The following is a 19,033-nucleotide window of genomic DNA, read 5'->3' on the forward strand; positions in this document are numbered from 1 at the left end:
ACTATGGGATTAAAGTTTAACTTTAGGCTTTTAACATCATAGCTGAGGAGGGTATTTATTCTCGATCATTTTACAAAGTTTCGGATTTTAAGCAATTCCTAGCCTAGTCTTTGAACACAAAGATGATTCCCATAAGTATGTTTTTTTTAGTTTTTTTTTTTACTTTTCAGAAGTCTATGATTTCATGTGACATTTGAAGGACATTTCCATGACATGTTCTTCCGTGGTGCAGGCTGGAACCTGACACTGTATGGTTCTCTGTCTCCATAATCCATATGAGAGGGCTGTTTTGTTTTCCCCCTGGTCCTGAAACACCGTCCTCACCCCAACTTAACATCTCCATCATTGAGATTGCCGCCATAGTCCCATAGCTACTGCTGTAATGTTTTCTGCAGACTCTGGCCTGCTACCAGGGATGTCTTAGCCTGGCAAGCCAATCATACTGTGCATTCACTCACTTGCTATACTGGGGAAGGAATGAGTGACTGAGCACGTATCAGTGCTGGCTTGCCAGGCTAGGGATGTCTGTCTTCTCCTCCAACTTGTATAGGGTGATCGAGGAAGGGGTTACCTTCAGGTTCAGCTTTTTCAGCAGATGTGGGTCTCCGACTTGTGTGTGACTTTGGTTGGATGTGCGATACTTATTACTTGACCTTGATATTTCACGTGAATCCTATTATTGTGATCAGGATGTGAAAATCGGACAAAACACTAAATGTTCTCACAATAGGATAAATACTGGCAAGTGTCCCATAAAATGTACACACAAATATCTCTCTCATTGTATTTCTTCCCTTGTTAACCTGTGTGCCATGCATCATGTGATTGATCCATATCTCAGTAGGTGTAACCGCCACAATTCCTGGCTTTTCTGGTTGGGTTGACAGACACTACTGACTGGGGTGTCCTCCCACTTCCAGTAGTGTGGTTGCTTAACCCTGGTTTTTGACATTATCGAAATGAAGAGGATAAAAGCGCCAAACTTTTTAGCCTTGGGTAGCCTACCAAACTTTATTTTGAAGTTTACCCATAGAATTATCCATATCAAGTTGGGCTTCTTCTTGGGGTTCGACTTTCTATACAGGAGGAAAATACCCAGAAAAAAATCTGCTTTAAGTAGGATGTGAGGGGTCTAACTGGTTTGTCATGATTCTGAATCCATTGCAAGAATTTGTTTTGCACAAAAAACTTTTCTTGGGCTAGAAATGGGTCATAAAGAAGCCTAAAAAATATATGGCGCTTTTATCCGCTTCGTTTCGAGAATTTTGTTAAGCCAACCCACTACAGGTTGCATGCTAAAGGACGGTGTTGTTGTCCAGCAGCAGTCCCATGTCAGGACCATCTGCATGCTCTCCCCCTTCATGGCCAGCCAAACCAGAGATTTAAAATTGTAAAGAAAATCTCATATAAAAACAAATAAATGTAACAGTGGTATTTTGCTAATTATAGCAGAGTTGTGAGCACTGAGAATTTGTCAATGGTGTGAGGGCACAATGTCCAAATTAATAGAACTTAATACTTAAAATACATTAAAAGAAAATGTTGTTTGTTTCACATATTAGGCCAAACTGATGGTTCACAGGCCTTGACATAGTACTTTCCCTATATGCTATCTACATTTTCACCTTGAAACAATGTACACATAACCTGTCAATGTAGTTTGTGTTCTTTCCCCACAGTGCCATATTATAAACCAGGGGTCTTCAACGTGTTCAGGCCAAGGACCCCTTATCTGAGAGAGTGGGACTGAGTTACTGATGTGAAAATTTTGAAGTAGCATTTCTTCCTCGGCCTAGTGAGAATGTGTTTCACTAAAATTGCATGCTGTGTTCATGATTTGAGGCATTTTGTTCAAAACGGACCAATCCTGCAAACTTTGGAAGCTAATCAGGATGGAATATGGAAAATCGGACAGATCCATGTTGATCACATGACTGTAGGATACTGTCTACCGATTTGTGTGAGGTTTCGACCAAATCTATAAAGTACGGTCAAAAAATGTGTTTAGCAAAAATCGTCCTCATGCTAGAATAGGCCTGTGTGAAAAATGTGGGGCAGAGGTTCTGAATTGGCATCCAGGGAGTGTGTGTGCACAGTTTGGCAGCGACCAGGCCGACGGTGCCGGAGATTAGCTGATAACCAATCTGGCAAGCCATTGTCAAAGAAAAGGGAACCCCCATTCGGTTTGTCCCTCTTCCTTTGTCTCGAGAGAATGGCTGATAACAGACGGATGGACGGGCGGACGGATGGACACACATACATGGACGGACAGACAGGGGGCAAAAGGTAGTCTGGGCCATGTCTTTCGGCCTGGCGGAGACAATGACGAGTTTCAGTTTTGTTATTAAAATCACAATACAAACAATCAGGTGTAAAACCAGCCAGCCAGTATCATGTCAATATCATGGTCAGTAAGTAAGTAAGTAAGCCTTGCCGAGCCATGAGGCAAACCACTCTAACCACAAGGCCACTGAGCTGGTATCATGGTCAGTATCATGTTCAGTATCATGACCTGCATGACCTATATATAGACCTGCTTTCCAGCGACACCAGCTTACTCAACATCCTCATCCGTCTAGACCTTAGTGCTGCATTCGACACCATCAACCATACTCCTTTCACGCCTCAAATCCACCCTTGGAATCACTGGCACAGCCCTTTCCTGGTTCACATTCTACATTACAGACAGACATCAATTAATCTCCATAAACGACTGCAAATCCATCATAGCCTCCGTCAACCAAGGTGTCCCCCAGGGCTCTGTGCTTGGCCCCCTCCTGTTTATCCTATACATTCTCCCTCTTGGACAGATCCTCCGCTGCCATGGCCTCAGTTCTCACTCCTATGCTGACGATACACAGCTCTACCTCCCCTCCAAAACCATCACCGCTACCACTCTCTCCACCCTCACCACTACTGACAGACATTAAAACCTGGATGCAAACTAACTTCCTGAAGCTCAACAGTAGTTGCAGTAAATCTAAGATCCTCATCATTGGTCCAGATGCCCTCACCCGCTCCACTCCTTATTTCTCCCTTAATATCAACGGCTCCATTGTCACCCCCTCCACCAAAGTACGCAACCTTGTTGTTATCCTGAATCCCAGTCCCAACATCCAGTCCCACGTCAATCAAATTACCAAAACAGCCTTTTCCCACCTCAGAAACATTGCCCGCCTCCGTCCCACTCTATCCCAAACAGCTGCTCATCCATACTTTAATCACATCCAGACTCGACTACTGTAATAGCCTCCTCTATGGTGCCACTTCCAAAGTTCTCAAAAAAAAAATGTCAGGATGTGCAAAACTATGCAGGCCGCCACCTCACCAGAAACCACATCACCCTAGTCCTCCGTGATCTTCACTGGCCCCACTATCAAACACAGAATTGATTTCAAAATCCTGATCACCACATACCCACAAACCCACCAATTCAGAAGTTGTTTGTTTTTCTTTTGTTTTGTAAAGCGACTTTGGGTACCATGAAAAGCGCTATACTGTATATGTTTGATGTATTATTATTATTAAAGATGAGTGCTTATTATACACATGGTTATTATAGCCTACAGAAGGCTGTTTTTACTAAGGACAGTGTTACTTAAGGACAGGAGGAAATTCAATTCTATGAACTAAACTAAATCCATTGACAGATGTAAATGAGTACTATTCTGTGTAGGTGTGTTTAAGGTTTTTGCAATGGCAAAATGAACTGAGCACTGAGCAGTCACTCAAAACTGATTAAAGATGATTGATTTGATGTTGAAGGGGCTTGGCAGGATTTAAAGGAAGCTTAAGTAAACCACAGCTTTTTTAGACATTTTACTGTAGGCTATGTACGTGTTTTTCTTTTTCCTTTTGTTATTACAGTCTTTTTTTTTTATCCCACGGTTTTTGCAACCCATTTTTCTCACCCGGTGACTACCTAACCTGTAGTCCTGGTTTCCGCTCTCCCCCTTCCGCGCCAGGGGACATTGGGGAGGGAGGAAGACACAGGGAGAACATGCAAACTCACCACAGAGAGGCTCTATCGCTTATTACAGTCTTTTTATTACTATTTTGTATGCTGCTACACTGACTGAGGAGTCAAACTAAAACATGTCTTACTCTTATGTACACGTACACAAGATGTAACAAAGACAACATTGAACCTTGAATCTTGCAGTGTCACAACCAGTTGCTGCATCATGTATCAGGATAGTTTACCGTTAGCATAATTGCCTATATATTTTTAAGGTTTTCAGGAAAGCAGAAATAAAGATCTTTGTCAACTCTGTCAGATTTCTATAAAAAGATTATTTAATCAGGCATAAAACAGGTTTAAAAATATAAGGTCTCCTGTCTCACTTCCTGGAAATCTGCTTTTTCTCCCCCCCCCCTTTTTTTAATAGATTCGTTAAATAATATTGCTATCAGATATTTGTCTAAACCATAACATGTCCTTCTAAATCCTATAAGCTAAATAAAAATGTGATTAAAATGTGTAATTTTATTAGCATTAAGAGAACTCAATGTTTAAAAAATAAATTGTCTACTTACTATGACTGCACTGTTGAATGAAGAAGATACATTTTGTCCCATTAAATGGTTTAATAGTCAACACTGTGATCTTTTAAAATATTTTTGTTGTACCTGTCTGTCTGTGTCCCTTTTGTGCACATATCGTTAGCCTCATAACGTCATATGTTTAAGCTTTTAAGAAAAGAAGAAATGAAATCACTGATCTGCCAGTCATGAGTTCTTTTTTTTTCTTAAGTTATGTTTATCTGCCTTTTTTATTTCTGCATAACTGTTTTAACACTGCTGATATACAGTGAAAGATTTTACTTAAAAAAAAACTTAGGCAGAAAATGATTTTGGAATGTAACAACTTACAAGCATTCTGGACACAGCACATAGACAACTATAAAGGTCAAATTCTGCAAAATTGCAAGTGTGGTTGCACTGACACGAGTCGCGAGGAATCCACTGGCAATTGAATTCTGTCTTACATTTTATATTATATATTGTGATGTCAAGTGAAGCAAGCACCTCCGTGAACGGTGAGATTCAAGCGTGTCACAATGTGGCATTGTTTTCATAGACCTGCTTTTTTCTCTCATATAATCTGGCAACACTGCCCCCTTGTTGTGATATTGGTTTCTTCCAAATGTGCAACAGTAGGCCTATGCAGTCAGGCACTCAATGCTGATTTGGCAGAAAAAGGTTAGTATAGCTTCAATCACTTTTTCTAAAGTGAAAATAAAATGCAGTTAGTGAAGCTCAGTTTATTGCAATTGAGGAATACCGGTATGTGCATATAGGCATACCAGTAGGTAGCAGTTTGCTTTGCAAGCTAGTTTTGGCTAGTAGCAGGCTGCTTAACTGTACTGTTAGCAACTCCCTCAACCTTGTTGTAGCCTTCTGACTTGCTATAGTTGACAGACTTGTGACACATAGCACCTTTACTAATTATCAGGTTATCTGAATCAAAAGCCTCAGTAAAAGGCAGCTGCAAACAATTCAGCTTTGATTTAAGGTAGGTAGCAAGAGGTGTAGCCTATATGTACTTTATTTGTTCCCAAGGGGAAATTAAAAGAAGAGGGTTGTAGCAGGTTTCTGGGAGTTTGTTCCAGATATACTGTGCACTGCATAAAACCTGAACACTGCTTCTCCATGTTTAGTTTTGACTCTAAGTTGTGTTTTGAATTTAAAGCTGACCTGCATCTGGTGTGTTTTACTAAACATAGTGCCTACAGTAAGTGGTTAAACTGAAGTGATAGTCAGTTACATAAATACTTTATTTGCAGTTTGCAAAAAAAGCACAGGACTACAGTTCACAGGCGGCTCCACAGGGGGGCATTGGGTGGCAATGCCCACCCAGATTAGACTTTCTACCACTTTTTCGAGTCACGTGTTCAAATACTGGATTCTGATTGGCTAAATTCCGGAGGTTATGAGAGAACTACTGCCGCAAAGTTGTGTGAGGACTTGTCCGAGATCAATGAGCCTCAGTGTACATCCGGGGACTTCAGGAGGTAGTCGGAACACCTTTCCCCCAACCAACAAATGACCGTGGCAACGGTCCTATGTTCACTAACGTGCATGCTATAGTCGCCGATTTATTTGGATCCAATGCAATCCGCCAACTTTAAAGCCCCTTTTCTCTGAACCTATGCCTTTCTGGAAGCGAACAGCCTCTATTTACGTCCGGAACGGTACTTCTAACTGACGTTAGCTTAGCTGTAAGCTAGACGCATGGATTAGTATGGAGTTGGCGCCATCTGTTGGTGAGTAGAAGATGTTGTTGGTGGAACTATCTGCTGTCTCGCGGAAGTTTTATAGGCAATTATGATTGTAACTTAAGATCCTTGCAAGTTACAACTATGTGTTTTCTTTCATGTATAAGGGAAAAAGTGGTAGAAAAGCTATTTACCACTCGGGGTCGGACATTATGCTCTGATAATGTCCTGTGTTAGGGTGTTATCGGACTCGGCTTCGCCTCGTCCGATAACACCCTAACACAGGACATTATCAGAGCATAATGTCCTCTCACTCGGGGTAAATTGCTTACTTGTGCCCCCCCACAATTTCAGATTGGCCTGCCACGATTATTTTAAAATGTTTTACAGGTGTTAATTATATGTTCTTCTCAAAATACGCCAAAAATCAGCTTGCTATATATAGGGGTGTGTTGAAAAATAAAGTGCCCAATTTGGAAAATGTAAGGCCCCCCTGCTGATTATTACCTGGAGCCGCCACAGCTACAGTTCAAATACAAGGTCTGCTGAAACTCGTAAACTCATAGCACCACATTGGCTGTAAACCACAATTGTCACACCAACTACAGGGCCTGAAGTGGCATTTCTCAAGTTTCTCCTATACTACATGTATTGTAGGTTATCTATAGGCCTGCATTCCAACATGCCAGGCACCGGGGGAGAAGACACTCATCTGTTGACAGCTTGACAGCTGATGGGACTCTTGACAATGTACTCCATGTGCTTCAGACAGAGATGTATTACCCTATGTTGCAACGTATAGGGGTTGACATGGTTTGAGAGTAAAGATTCGGGTCAGTCTATTTTGGAACAAGAAGAAGACTTTGTTGGCCTATATCCTAACCAACCATGTAACCCAAGTTGTGGCCATTGGCTCAAAACAGGAATACTCACAGATAAAGGCCTGGTTATTGGTGTAAAGTAACTAAGTACATTTACTCAAGTACTGTACTTAAGTAAATGCTGAGGTTACTATTACTTTACTTGAGTATTTAAAATGTTCCATACTTTTACTTCTTCTCCATTACACCTCAGAGGCAAATATTGTCCAACTTGAAATTGGACATTTCTGCATAATGAGGACTTTTACTTTGGTACTTTAAGTACATTTTGATGCCATCTACATTGTACTATTGATGTTCTTTTATTTTTTTTATAGTGGTTAGAGAGAGTAAAACTGACATAAATCCTGGGCTTTAGACAGTACTTTCTGAAATTAAATACTTCTCGTTATGTACAGTATGAAGACAGCAAGGAATTTTCCTTATAAAATTGAAACTGAAGTGGGGATCACATGATGTGGATGACTCAATAATATATTGATTATATGAGTTGAGGTTGTGTGTGTGTGTGTGTGTGTGTGTGTGTGTGTGTGTGTGTGTGTGTGTGTGTGTGTGTGTGTGTGTGTGTGTGTGTGTGTGTGTGTGTGCGCGCGTGCGGGTGTGTGTGTGTGTGTGTGTGTGTGTGTGTGTGTGTGTGTGTGTGTGTGTGTGTGTGTGTGTGTGTGTGTGTGTGTGTGTGTGTGTGTGTGTGTGTGTGTGTGTGTGTGTGTGTGTGTGTGTGTGTGTGTGCGTTTGCTTGTATTTTGTAGGCGTATTACTGTATGTCAGGGAGATTTAAAATCTATCTTGGTTCATAGCAACATGCTGCCAGCTAATCACTTTCATTTTCACAGTGGTGGGGTGGCAGTGGCTCAGGGGTAGAGTGGCTGGCCTCCCCCAGACTTAACGTCAAAGACGCTGAACCCCTAATTGCTCCCGATGAGCACTGAGCAGGTTGGTGCCTAGCATGGTTTCTTCCGCCCTCTTTGTGTGCGTGCGTGTGCGTCCGTGCGTGCGTGCGTGCGTGCGTGTGTATGTGAATGGGTGAATGTAATGCCCAATCTATGTAAAGCGCCTTGGATAAAGGTGCTATATAATGCACCATTACCACTTTTCATAACAACATTTTGCCAGCTAATCACTTTCTTTTTCACATAAATGTCACATTTTCGAAGTTATCTTGTTTACTCTGTCTCAACCAGTGGTTATAATTCGTGAAAATATTCCACCAATAACTAATTTAAATGCAAGGATTAAATATTCTTTTAAATATTTGTTATTCTTTTTATTTCTTTGTTTTGACAGAGTTGGTGCAAGATATCTTCAGACATTGATATCTTAAAATAAAGATGGCCAAAATTTGGATGAGCAAAGAAGAAGAATATAAGATTTTAATACAAAGAAAAAGAAAACAACTGAAAACTTTAGAGATAGATAACTGTATTTCTAAAAGATTGATCATTTAGTTTATTACAATGGAGAAACTCAATGTACTGTATATCGTACATCCCAAATCCCAATGGGCAATCAAAAACAAGTAACTTGTTTCAAAGGCCGACATAAAAACGCTTTTCATTTCTCCTTTTTACCTTTTGATCTCTTATGTCACCAGCACTCCCTTCTCTGGAACGTTGATTAACCACAACGTCACCAGGACTCACAGCTTCAGCGAGAGAACCCCGCCCAACATTCAGGTACACCCCCACCCCTTCCTCGTTCTCTTCACGACTCCCCTCCCTCAGGCACACACACCATCTCAAAAGATCCAACATATCAATGTCAGTAATGACAGATCTGTGTTAATAATTTGGTGCAAAGTAATGTAACAACTAGGGGGAAAAAGTGCTCCTCGGAGCACAGGTCTCCGTCAGGTCAGGTAGGTTTTGTGAACCAGCAATGTTCGAAATTCACCAATGAGGATGGAATATGAAAAATCTGATCTGTCTTGATCACAGACTATAGAGTTAATGTGTACCGATTTGTACAATGTTTGGAAAAAAATCAGTAGAATAGGAGTAGTTCACCCGCAAAATTACTTTTTTTTCTATTGATTACTCATGCCATGGAGACTTGAGTTCAATAATATTTGTTTGTTTTAGTCGCATTCCTAAAACAATAATTTGATTACAATAAATGTACCCCCATTGATTCCGGATCGGGACCCAAATGCATTTGGGTTCCCGAATCAATGGGGGTAAATTTACTATAATCAAATTTACTATAATCAAATATGTCATTAAATATATTTTGGACAAAAATGGGTTAGTAGTGTAGCGTTCAATTTCCCAAATTGTGTTGCTTTCAACCCTCCGCAATCTGAAATGATTCCCCATTGTTTACTGTTGCTATAGGCAATTCAGCTGGACTGGTCCACAATGTATCATGGAGCGATACTTTTACCTGTGATTTACCCATCTGAATGCATCTTGGCCAATCACAAAGCACTATTGGAAGTCGCTGTTGTATAATGTAAATTCATCCAAATGCTCTCATGCTGCTACTGTAGGTTGGTTAATATTTCTTAAATAAATAGCAAAGGTTATTTTATTTTATATTGTGAAAACGTATTCTCTGAATTACCCGTTTGTTTACAAGCATTCAAACATTCTCGCTAAGTTAACAGCAGACCCAACAAAAGCTTGTTTATATGGAATTTCATGTGTTCACTGTTACTGTTGTCCTTAATATACCTAATATAATACATGTAGCTTGTACTGTAAATAGCCAGATACACTGGAAAACACACACATGCGCACCACTAGCTATGAGGATTATGTAACTGGTGTGTCATGCAGCTGACCAATTCGGCGGCCTATTGAAGCTCACCTCATTCCACTCCTCTCGCTGTCACTGAAGGTTGTTATGTGCTTCTTGGCTCCCACCGTCTCCCAAAACCACCAGTGGGCTCTGCGTCCCCTTCGGATATTCTGTCTTCCCCTGGGGGAGGAGCAGTCGTGAATTATGTATATCCCTGCTCTTGGATGGTTGTTTTCTAATTTGCTGAGCAGGGAGTAATAATATGTAGCAGAGCCTGAATTGTTACCTTCGTGACCTGACTTTGGATAAGCAGTTGAAATATGTATCTGTCAGTTAGGACCGGATTATATAAGCTGGCGACATCACATTAGCGATGTCACAATATAGCCAATAGGAATAGCCTGTGTTTTACTTGAACACCTGAGGACAACATTTGCATCCCTTTAATGTTCTGTCACATTTCTACTGCATGTCATTCAACAGATTGTATACCTCTAAAGTTCTTTTGACAAATTATACAACTAGTAAGACGCCTCAGGGTGACAATTGAAGGCCCCTGATCTAGGCTGTAACAGATTAGCTAAAGCTGGTTGAAGCCCTTAAGTAAAGAGGTGGTGCCATAGTTTTGTACTTTTTCTGTTTTTTCACGTGTCTAGGAGGTTGAAAGTACTTCATTAGACCCTCTGGTGTGGTTTTTATGAGCAATTATGTATTCTCTTGGTATTTTTTTGTTTTCTCTTGGAGGCTGCCACCTTGTGGTCAAAAGTGTCAGTTAAAAAACACACATACTTATTACATTACAGAATGAACTCCTCCCCCAATTACCATTCACCCAACACTGTGGGGTGTGGCTAACTTCAGCTGGGTCACCACCCACCATGACATCCATGCATACTTAATGAACTGGGGGTGTGGACACATAAAAACCCAATTTTAACTCTTTCTGTATACCTTTTTGGAAGAAATCTTCCTCCTAGTATAATCATAATACCTGATAATCATGTTTTAACGGGGGGGAAATCATGGCACCACCTCTTTAAGGTCGAGGTCGCACCATGTCATGGCCATCTGGCCAGTGATGTATATCGGACCAGTTACCCATATATGGAGACTCCTGGTATGGAGATGTACTGTCTATGGAGATATGCTTACCCCCCAAACATGCTTACTCAGTTATTTGAAAATCCTATGTACTCCTTGCTTAGAAGAGCTAACTGGTGTGATTTAAGACACAGGACTTGATCAGTTGAAAGAGAAGTTGACAGTTGAAAACTAGGTTAAAAATCATATTTTCTGCATCTTGCTCCTAAAATGGAATTTAAGAACTGCTGTAATCTGGATCCTTTTTGGACCTAGGCCTACCGTTTGACTTGAATAATTGAATTGGTGTTAGATGTCCCGTATGCCCCTATACGATTACCTGATGAGTCACTTTTGTATCAACAACCTCCTACTGTACATGAAGTGGTATGATGATAGCCCATAGACGGTACAATTGATGTAGTCGAAATGAACACAATCATGACAGCTGACAATCCTAATGCCCTGTTGCCTTCATGTCAATACAGCCTATAATCTCTATGCATCACCATTTCCTACTTGCTTACAATTAGCCTACTCATTTCCTTTGTTCAGTGATATGGGGGATAGTGGTTAGAGATAGAGTAAAACAGACATAAATGCTGGGCTTTAGCTCTGTGTACTTCCTGAAATTAAATACTTCTCGTTATGTACAGCATGAAGCCAGCAAGGAATTTTCCTTATAACATTGAAACTGGGGATCACATGATGTGATCCCCATTTTCAATTTTATAAGGAACATTCCTTTCTGTCTTCATACTGTACATGATGTGTGGATGACTGAATATTATGTGTGTGTGCGTGTGAGAGAGATACATAGACTGTTCATGCAGTATACTGTACGGTAGGTACAGTATGTGCCCTGTTTGGTGCAGCATAACTAAAAACAGGAAACAAAACCTACCAGAAAAGAGGAGGGCTATATCGCAATCTGAGATAACTCAATTTCCTGTGGGCATTCAGTCATAGCAGGCATACCAGTTTGTGTCTTAGCACTCAGATTTTGTTCCGAACTTCAATATTTTGTCATGTGATATCACAGCATGTGGCGACAGTTTCTGGCAACAGAGGAAATCTGGCAGATTTGTAATCCTGTCGGCTAAAGATGTTGGCAATAGGTGTATTGGAATGGAAAGCTAACTTCTTTATTTTCTTCTTTTCAGTTTTGAAATTAGTTGCATAATGACAATCAACAACAAAACACGTCCTGTACCGTATTTCCTTTGAAGGGGAGTCTACTAAATTCAAAGACTTTATACACAGTAAAATCACTGTTTATTTATCCATTTGTAACCCAGAGAGTATAGTATACGAATGTGACCAAATGGACCTGTGATTTAAAATTGACACTCAGGATTGTGCAGTGTTTTAAGGAACAGATCATAATGATGGGTATCAATTCACTGTCATTGTTCTGGTTTTCTGTTGAGCAACTTCCAGCTGATTGATATGAAAGGCATATTTCATGACCACTCCTATACAAGGGAAACCTAGGTGCATGCAGGCAAACGCATGCACAGACACCAACACTGACACTGACACACACACACACACACACACCGACACACACACACACACCGACACACCGACACACACACACACACACACACACACACACACACACACACACACACACACACACACACACACACACACACACACACACACACACACACACACACACACACACACACACACACACACACACAAGAGACGTCATGGAAAAACACTCCACTGTGAGCTCTCTCTCGCAGGGCTAGTTTGGCAGAGTAAGCCAGCTGTCTCTGTGTGTTGACTACTGACAGTGATGCTGCTGCTGCTGCTGCTGCTGCCCTCAAGGACTTGTGTTAGCCTGTCAAATCCAAATATGGTGAAAATGTTACACAACTATTACCCAGAGGGAATGAGGCAGCAATCATCGCATTGTCTAAGATGATTTACACCACTTACTGTAGACGTTTAGCAATTCTATACACACTCGTATGCACTTTCTGTAAATTACCCTTACCCCCAGGATGACAACCCAACTGTTTGCACAGTCCCGGTCGGGCAAGCCTTTTGGTCAGCTGGTGGTGACACCACCAGCTGATAATACAATAGACAGCAACCAGCTTTAGCTAATCTGTTACAGCCTAGATCAGGGGCCTTCAACGTTTTCTTAGGGAGACGAAGCAGGGAGCTTTTGACAGCACTATCATTAGTGTTGTGTAAATTAATGTTTTTTGTTTGTTTGTTTGTATACACATGATCTTTTCTATTGTTATTATTATTATTGTCATTATTATATGATTCACGTTGCATTTTCAGATATTTAACCAACCTCAATACTTTGAAAACTTGACCTTTTTCACTCATCTACCCAAATCTTCACTGAAAACAACAGATCTACAAGTTCACAAGGTGTCTCAGAACGGCGTGTTGTGAGCTTGTAGATCTACTATTTTCTGCTAATGTTCCCAGCGGAATATAGATGCTAGGGTTCAAGTTTAAGTGTAAAAGAAAAAAGGGGGAAACATTTTTTCCTATCACACACATTTTGCAGCACCCTGTACCAACTTTGAGGACCCAGAGTTGGTACAGGGCCTAGGGGGTCCCGGAACCTCTGTTGAAGAACCATGCCCTAGATTGAATCCTACTCTGATGTGGTCCTCCTCTAGTCCCAGTCAACAACCACCACAATGCCAGCATCTTGAAACTGGAACAGAAATCTCACTCCCATCAAAACAATGGCGGCTTTGATGAATAATTAAACGGGTGGAACACCATGTCCCCAAGGTTCCCATGTCAATTCACTGTGCCAAAAAGAGACAGTGTTTTCGATTAGGAAGACATGGAGATAGAAGAAGGGAGAAAAGTTACGACATGTGGTTTGAAATGACTCGGGAGTCCTATTCTTAGTTGAAACTGTGTCCTTGTGTGCATGTTTGCATATTCACTTGTAGTAGAGAGAGAGAGTCTGTCTGTCTGTCTGTCTGTCTGTCTGTCTGTCTGTCTGTCTGTCTGTCTGTCTGTCGGTCGGTCGCTGTGTTGAGTCATGCACCTTGACTCTTTTGCTTAATCTGAGTTGTGGGCATTCTGCTTTGCAGTGCTTTCTCTCTGTGTTCATCTCAGTGGCGTCAGTCCAGAAAAAGCTAAGGTATGGCAACATGACTGGTGTCTTGCTAGCGCACCTTCGCGCGCGAGCAAGACACTAGTCATGTTGCCATACCTTAGCAACAGGCATGATACATTTATTTTAAGAAGTACATTCTATTTTTCCCTCCGTTTCTACGGTTTCTTGGGCTGGATATGGCAGCCTGGAATGGTTGTTCAAGTGCAGCTAAACTTGGCATGTTTAGTAAACGCGCCACAATTAACAATAATGAATTGCACCTGTGCAGCTGACCTGCGGAACCTGGGAATATACCATTTTGTCAAGTTGGGAAGAATTTTACATTTGTAGTTATTTCTGTAATTTAACACCATAATAACCAGCACAGATAGACAAAGAGACATTCATGGATTTATATTTAAAAGTAACTTTTATGTTCCCCCCCTGGACCCAGGGTATGGCAGCTGCATACCCCTGCCATACCCAATTGACGCCCCTGGTTCATCTATGACTTTTTGTGCGCATGGCCAAATACTGTACATGCCACGTCGAGTTTAAATTTAGATGATTTGTTTTGGGCTTCTCTCTAATCAAGGTGGCACTGGCAACCCATTAGGCTATGAGACAACATGCATATTTCCCAGGGACAATCTGTACGTGGTCCGGTCGCAGTGTCTACACCAAATGGCTTCTCCGAAAATAGGCCATGTGTCGTGTTGTGTGATGAGTTGTGAGCTTGTAAACGTGCTACCTTCTGCAACAACATTTTGCAATGTGACACATCGTGATGAGTTGTAAGCTTGTAGATGTGCTACTTCCTGCGAATGTTCCCCAGAATAGGGATGCTGAGTTTCAAGTGGTGAAAATTGGTGCAGTAGACACCAACACACAGAGATGATGTTTTCAGCCTTTCATAATTTTCAATCACGAATGGCAATGTATCGTGAAGACTTCTAAATATCATTGCCATTCTTTCTCAACGTTTTGTTATCCAATACAAAATAGATTCAGACATGTACTGTGTGTAGTGGATAGAGGTATGACAGCGTGCTTCCAAATTGCACCGCACTGGAAGTGATTGTCTCCACCAGCCGAAGGCTGAGGGAGAGTATGTTTTCCCCTCCGTCCGTCCGTCCGTCCGTCCGTCCGTCCGTGCGTCAGTGTGTGTTCTTCATAACCCTATCTTTTTTTTTTAAACATTGCCAACATTAGCTGCAATAGCAGAAAGATGAGGCACCTTAGCATGTTAATGCAATAGAAAGATGAGGCATTATATATATATAGGCTACTCAATACATTAGATCATATTATTAAGTTATAGGATTATTATCCTACAATTTAGATCTAAACGAGAATTTCCCAGAAGATAAAGGGGGGAAATAATAACTGTTAAAGGCCGTGCTCAGCTTAATGAAGGGTGGTTTAAAATGCTATCTAAATTAATTAAGTATAACAACTGAAGTATAAATATACTGTAATTGCGTTGCGCGTCATCGCCTTGATATTATAACTGCATTAGCCTATGTTCTCATAGCAAGGGTGGTTTAAAAGGCTATCTAAAATAACTAAGAGTGGCAGCCGACCTTAGCCGACCTTTTTACCATATACACTGTATAACTGCATTAGCCTGTGTTCTCATAGCAAACACTGAGGACGGCGTGGGGAAGATCGAGTGCATTTCAGTTTGGAGGCACGTGCTATGACATTGTTTGTACCAAGGTGTTCCTACAATGGAGTTGGTGCATCCACCATTAGAGGTGTTAATCTACTGAGGGCCAACTAAAAGCACAATGAATGCTAAAAATAACAGTTCACCTCATATTGAGCAAATATCTTGAAGCAAATTATAGTTTTGAAACTTGTAAATATAGGGAGTCATGTTTGTGGACGTTTTAGACGATAATGACACTTGTGAATGCTTTGTGTGTTTCTTTTCTTCTGTTGGTTCTTTTTTAAGACAGTGTTTGCCGAGTTGTGGATTAGCTTGTAAGCTATTGGAAAGGGACAGTCAAAACAGAAATCATGCTAAAAGTAGCCTAAGTGTTGTGGCTTTGGATATCGTCTCAAAACAAACAAAACCTCATATGTCAAAAACCTTTCAGGATTTAAATTCAAAATCATTTCATGCCAGGTTTCGAGCTTGTGGATCTGCTACTTTCGATGCTTTTGTGTGATGTTGTACAGTAGTATGATCAAGTAGGGCATTAATTTACGAAAAAACACAGACATTTTAATATGGAGATAAGAGGTTTCTGCATCTGCCCGACAGCAGCTCCGAGAGCAGCGATATGAAATGGCCTACTGTTGCTAACATAACTGTGGATTGCAATGGTAAATATTGGCGCCATTCTCCAGACCACTTTACAAGGTACATCACGTTCACCCATTCCCAGAGATCGAACCAGGAAACTTCTGATAGCATAAGCGACAGCTCTACCCTCCGAGCTACTAGCTGCCACCTCACATGTATCAGTGAAAGTATCTATCCAGAAGTGCAGGGCTGCAGGACGTTCCAGTGGGCTGCCCAACATGTAGCCAAACCTACTTTTGGCTGTAGCTCTTTTCCAGGCTTTATCTCCTCGTGAGATGGAGATAAACTGGCAGCTTAACGCAGGCTTAGTGGCACGGCTCGTCGTTGACACCATACGATGTGTGTCAAGCAGTCAGTATTTGACCAGACAAGCTACGCTATGGACCACGCTCAAATGTAACTATTTCACGTCAAATACAATACACATTTTCAGCCCATCTCTCTGAAAATAAGAGCTTATTGACTGTTCAATCTCTGAACATCTAAAATTCTCAAATAACCTTGGCACAGTGGAAAGAAAAGAATCTGTTCTACTGTCCAACAGTGCACATATTGTAAATCAAAGTATGTTTTCAATGACATGTGTCATTACTTGTCCTACTCTGTAGCCCCGGGTAATGCAGCTGCAGGTAATCAGCTATTGAATTGATTGGACGTAATTCAATGTGATGGCACCTGTCTGTATGAGGCACCTGTCTTTTGATAGCTTGTTGTTCATCACCCTTATTGTTAGGAAGGCAGGGCAAATGTACGTTTACATGAGCTTTACACCAGATGAGTCAGCATCAATTTACACAGACCAGATGTGTGTGTGTGTGTGTGTGTGTGTGTGTGTGTGTGTGTGTGTGTGTGTGTGTGTGTGTGTGTGTGTGTGTGTGTGTGTGTGTGTGTGTGTGTGTGTGTGTGTGTGTGTGTGTGTGTGTGTGTGCGTGCGTGCGTGCGTGCGTGCGTGCGTGCGTGCGTGCGTGCGTGTGTGTGTGTGTGTGTGTTAATAGTTCAGAATTATGTAAGCTGAATGAGTCCAAGCTTGTCTCCAATCGACTAACCCAAACTATTTTGCATCAGTTCTGATGAGCAGTAATGTGTTATGGAGGCTCGTGTATCAACATGATTTGTACAGTAAATGACTCCCTTTGTGTTACAAGAGATATGTCCTCCTGTGACACTAGTCATATCTATTTCATAAGGTTTTACAGTACATACATAATTTGATTGATTGATTGTTTGTTTGATTGATTGATTGATTGATTGATTGATTGAAGTCTTTATTAGAAGTTTGCATAGGAAAAGGTACAGTTTCATGACGGTACAGTTCACTGGTACACGGTCAACTAATTTGTTTTATTGTGTGCAAAGCAGCATTCTCTGCTTTGAAAACAATAACTATTATTGTTGTTATAAATGTTTTAGGCTTAGTAGAAGTATTAATAATAATACTAGAACAATAGCAGTTGTTCTTCCGGGGAACATCACATCTTGCTCTTTTGCTAAAACTAAAAACAAAACAAACTAGAAGCAGTGCTCTTCCGAGCACAGGTCTCCACCAGGCCGTGCGTCCTGGTGGTGCTACTGTATAATAGGCCAATGTAAAAAGGGTGGCATATGTTCTTCACCTTAGATCTTTCATGGCAATCGGACGCTGCATGCATGATTTCAAGCATTGTGTTCCAAAAATGTGTTTTGCTAAAGTCTACCTGCTGGTGGCGCTATAACAGGACAATGTTAAAAAGGTAGCATTTGTTCCTTGACCTAGTGGGAATATGTGTGGCAAATGTCACGGTAATCGCAAGCTGCGTTGATGATTTGAGGCATTTTGTTCAAAAACGGAGCAATCCTGCAAACTTTGGAAGCTAATATTAGCCAATCAGGATGGAATATGAAATATCAGACGGATTGGACTTGATCACATGACTATAGAGATACTGTGTACCGATTTGCATGATTTTTGGATAAAATCTCAAGGAGTAATATCCAAAAATGTGTTTTACATAAGTCGGCCCAAAGGTGGCGCTATAAAAGGCTGATGTGAAAAATGCAGGGCAAAGGTTTATCCTTAGCCTCTAGGGAGTGCGGTTACAAAGTTTGAAACTGATCGGTGGAGTTATAGGTAAAACCACAAATCGGCCTGTTATAGCGCCACCATGAGGCTGATAGGAAAAAATTAAGTGGCATTTCTTCCTTGGCCTAATGGGAACGTGTGTGCGCGATTTCATGATAATTGCACTTTGCGTTTGTGATTTGAGGCATTTTGTTCAAAACGGCTCAATCCTACAAACTTTGGAAGCCAATCTTAGCCAATCAGGATGGAATATGCAAAATCGGACAGATCCGTGTCGATCACATGACTGTCAAGATATTGCCTACCGATTTGTAGGATTTTTGGACAAAATCTGTAAGAGTAGTGCACAGAAATGTGTTTAGCAAACATTGGCCACTAGTTGGCGCTAGAAAAGGCCCATTTGAAAAATTTAGGGCAGAGGTTCTAGATTGGCATCCAGGGAATGTGTGTGCTCACTTTGGCAGCGACCGGGCCAACGGCGACTGAGATTTGGCGCTCACAAAGTGCGAGGACGCACGGACGCACGCATGCACGGACGGAGGGGAAAACATACTCTCCCTCAGCCTTCGGCTGGTGGAGACAACAAAAACACGCCTGCGAGAAACATAGCAGTATTTCATTGTTGTGCTACGGCCAATGGACAACATATTTATTGGA

This window comes from Nannobrachium achirus (genome assembly GCF_963921795.1).
Source record: "Nannobrachium achirus genome assembly, chromosome: 3".
NCBI lineage: Eukaryota > Metazoa > Chordata > Actinopteri > Myctophiformes > Myctophidae > Nannobrachium > Nannobrachium achirus.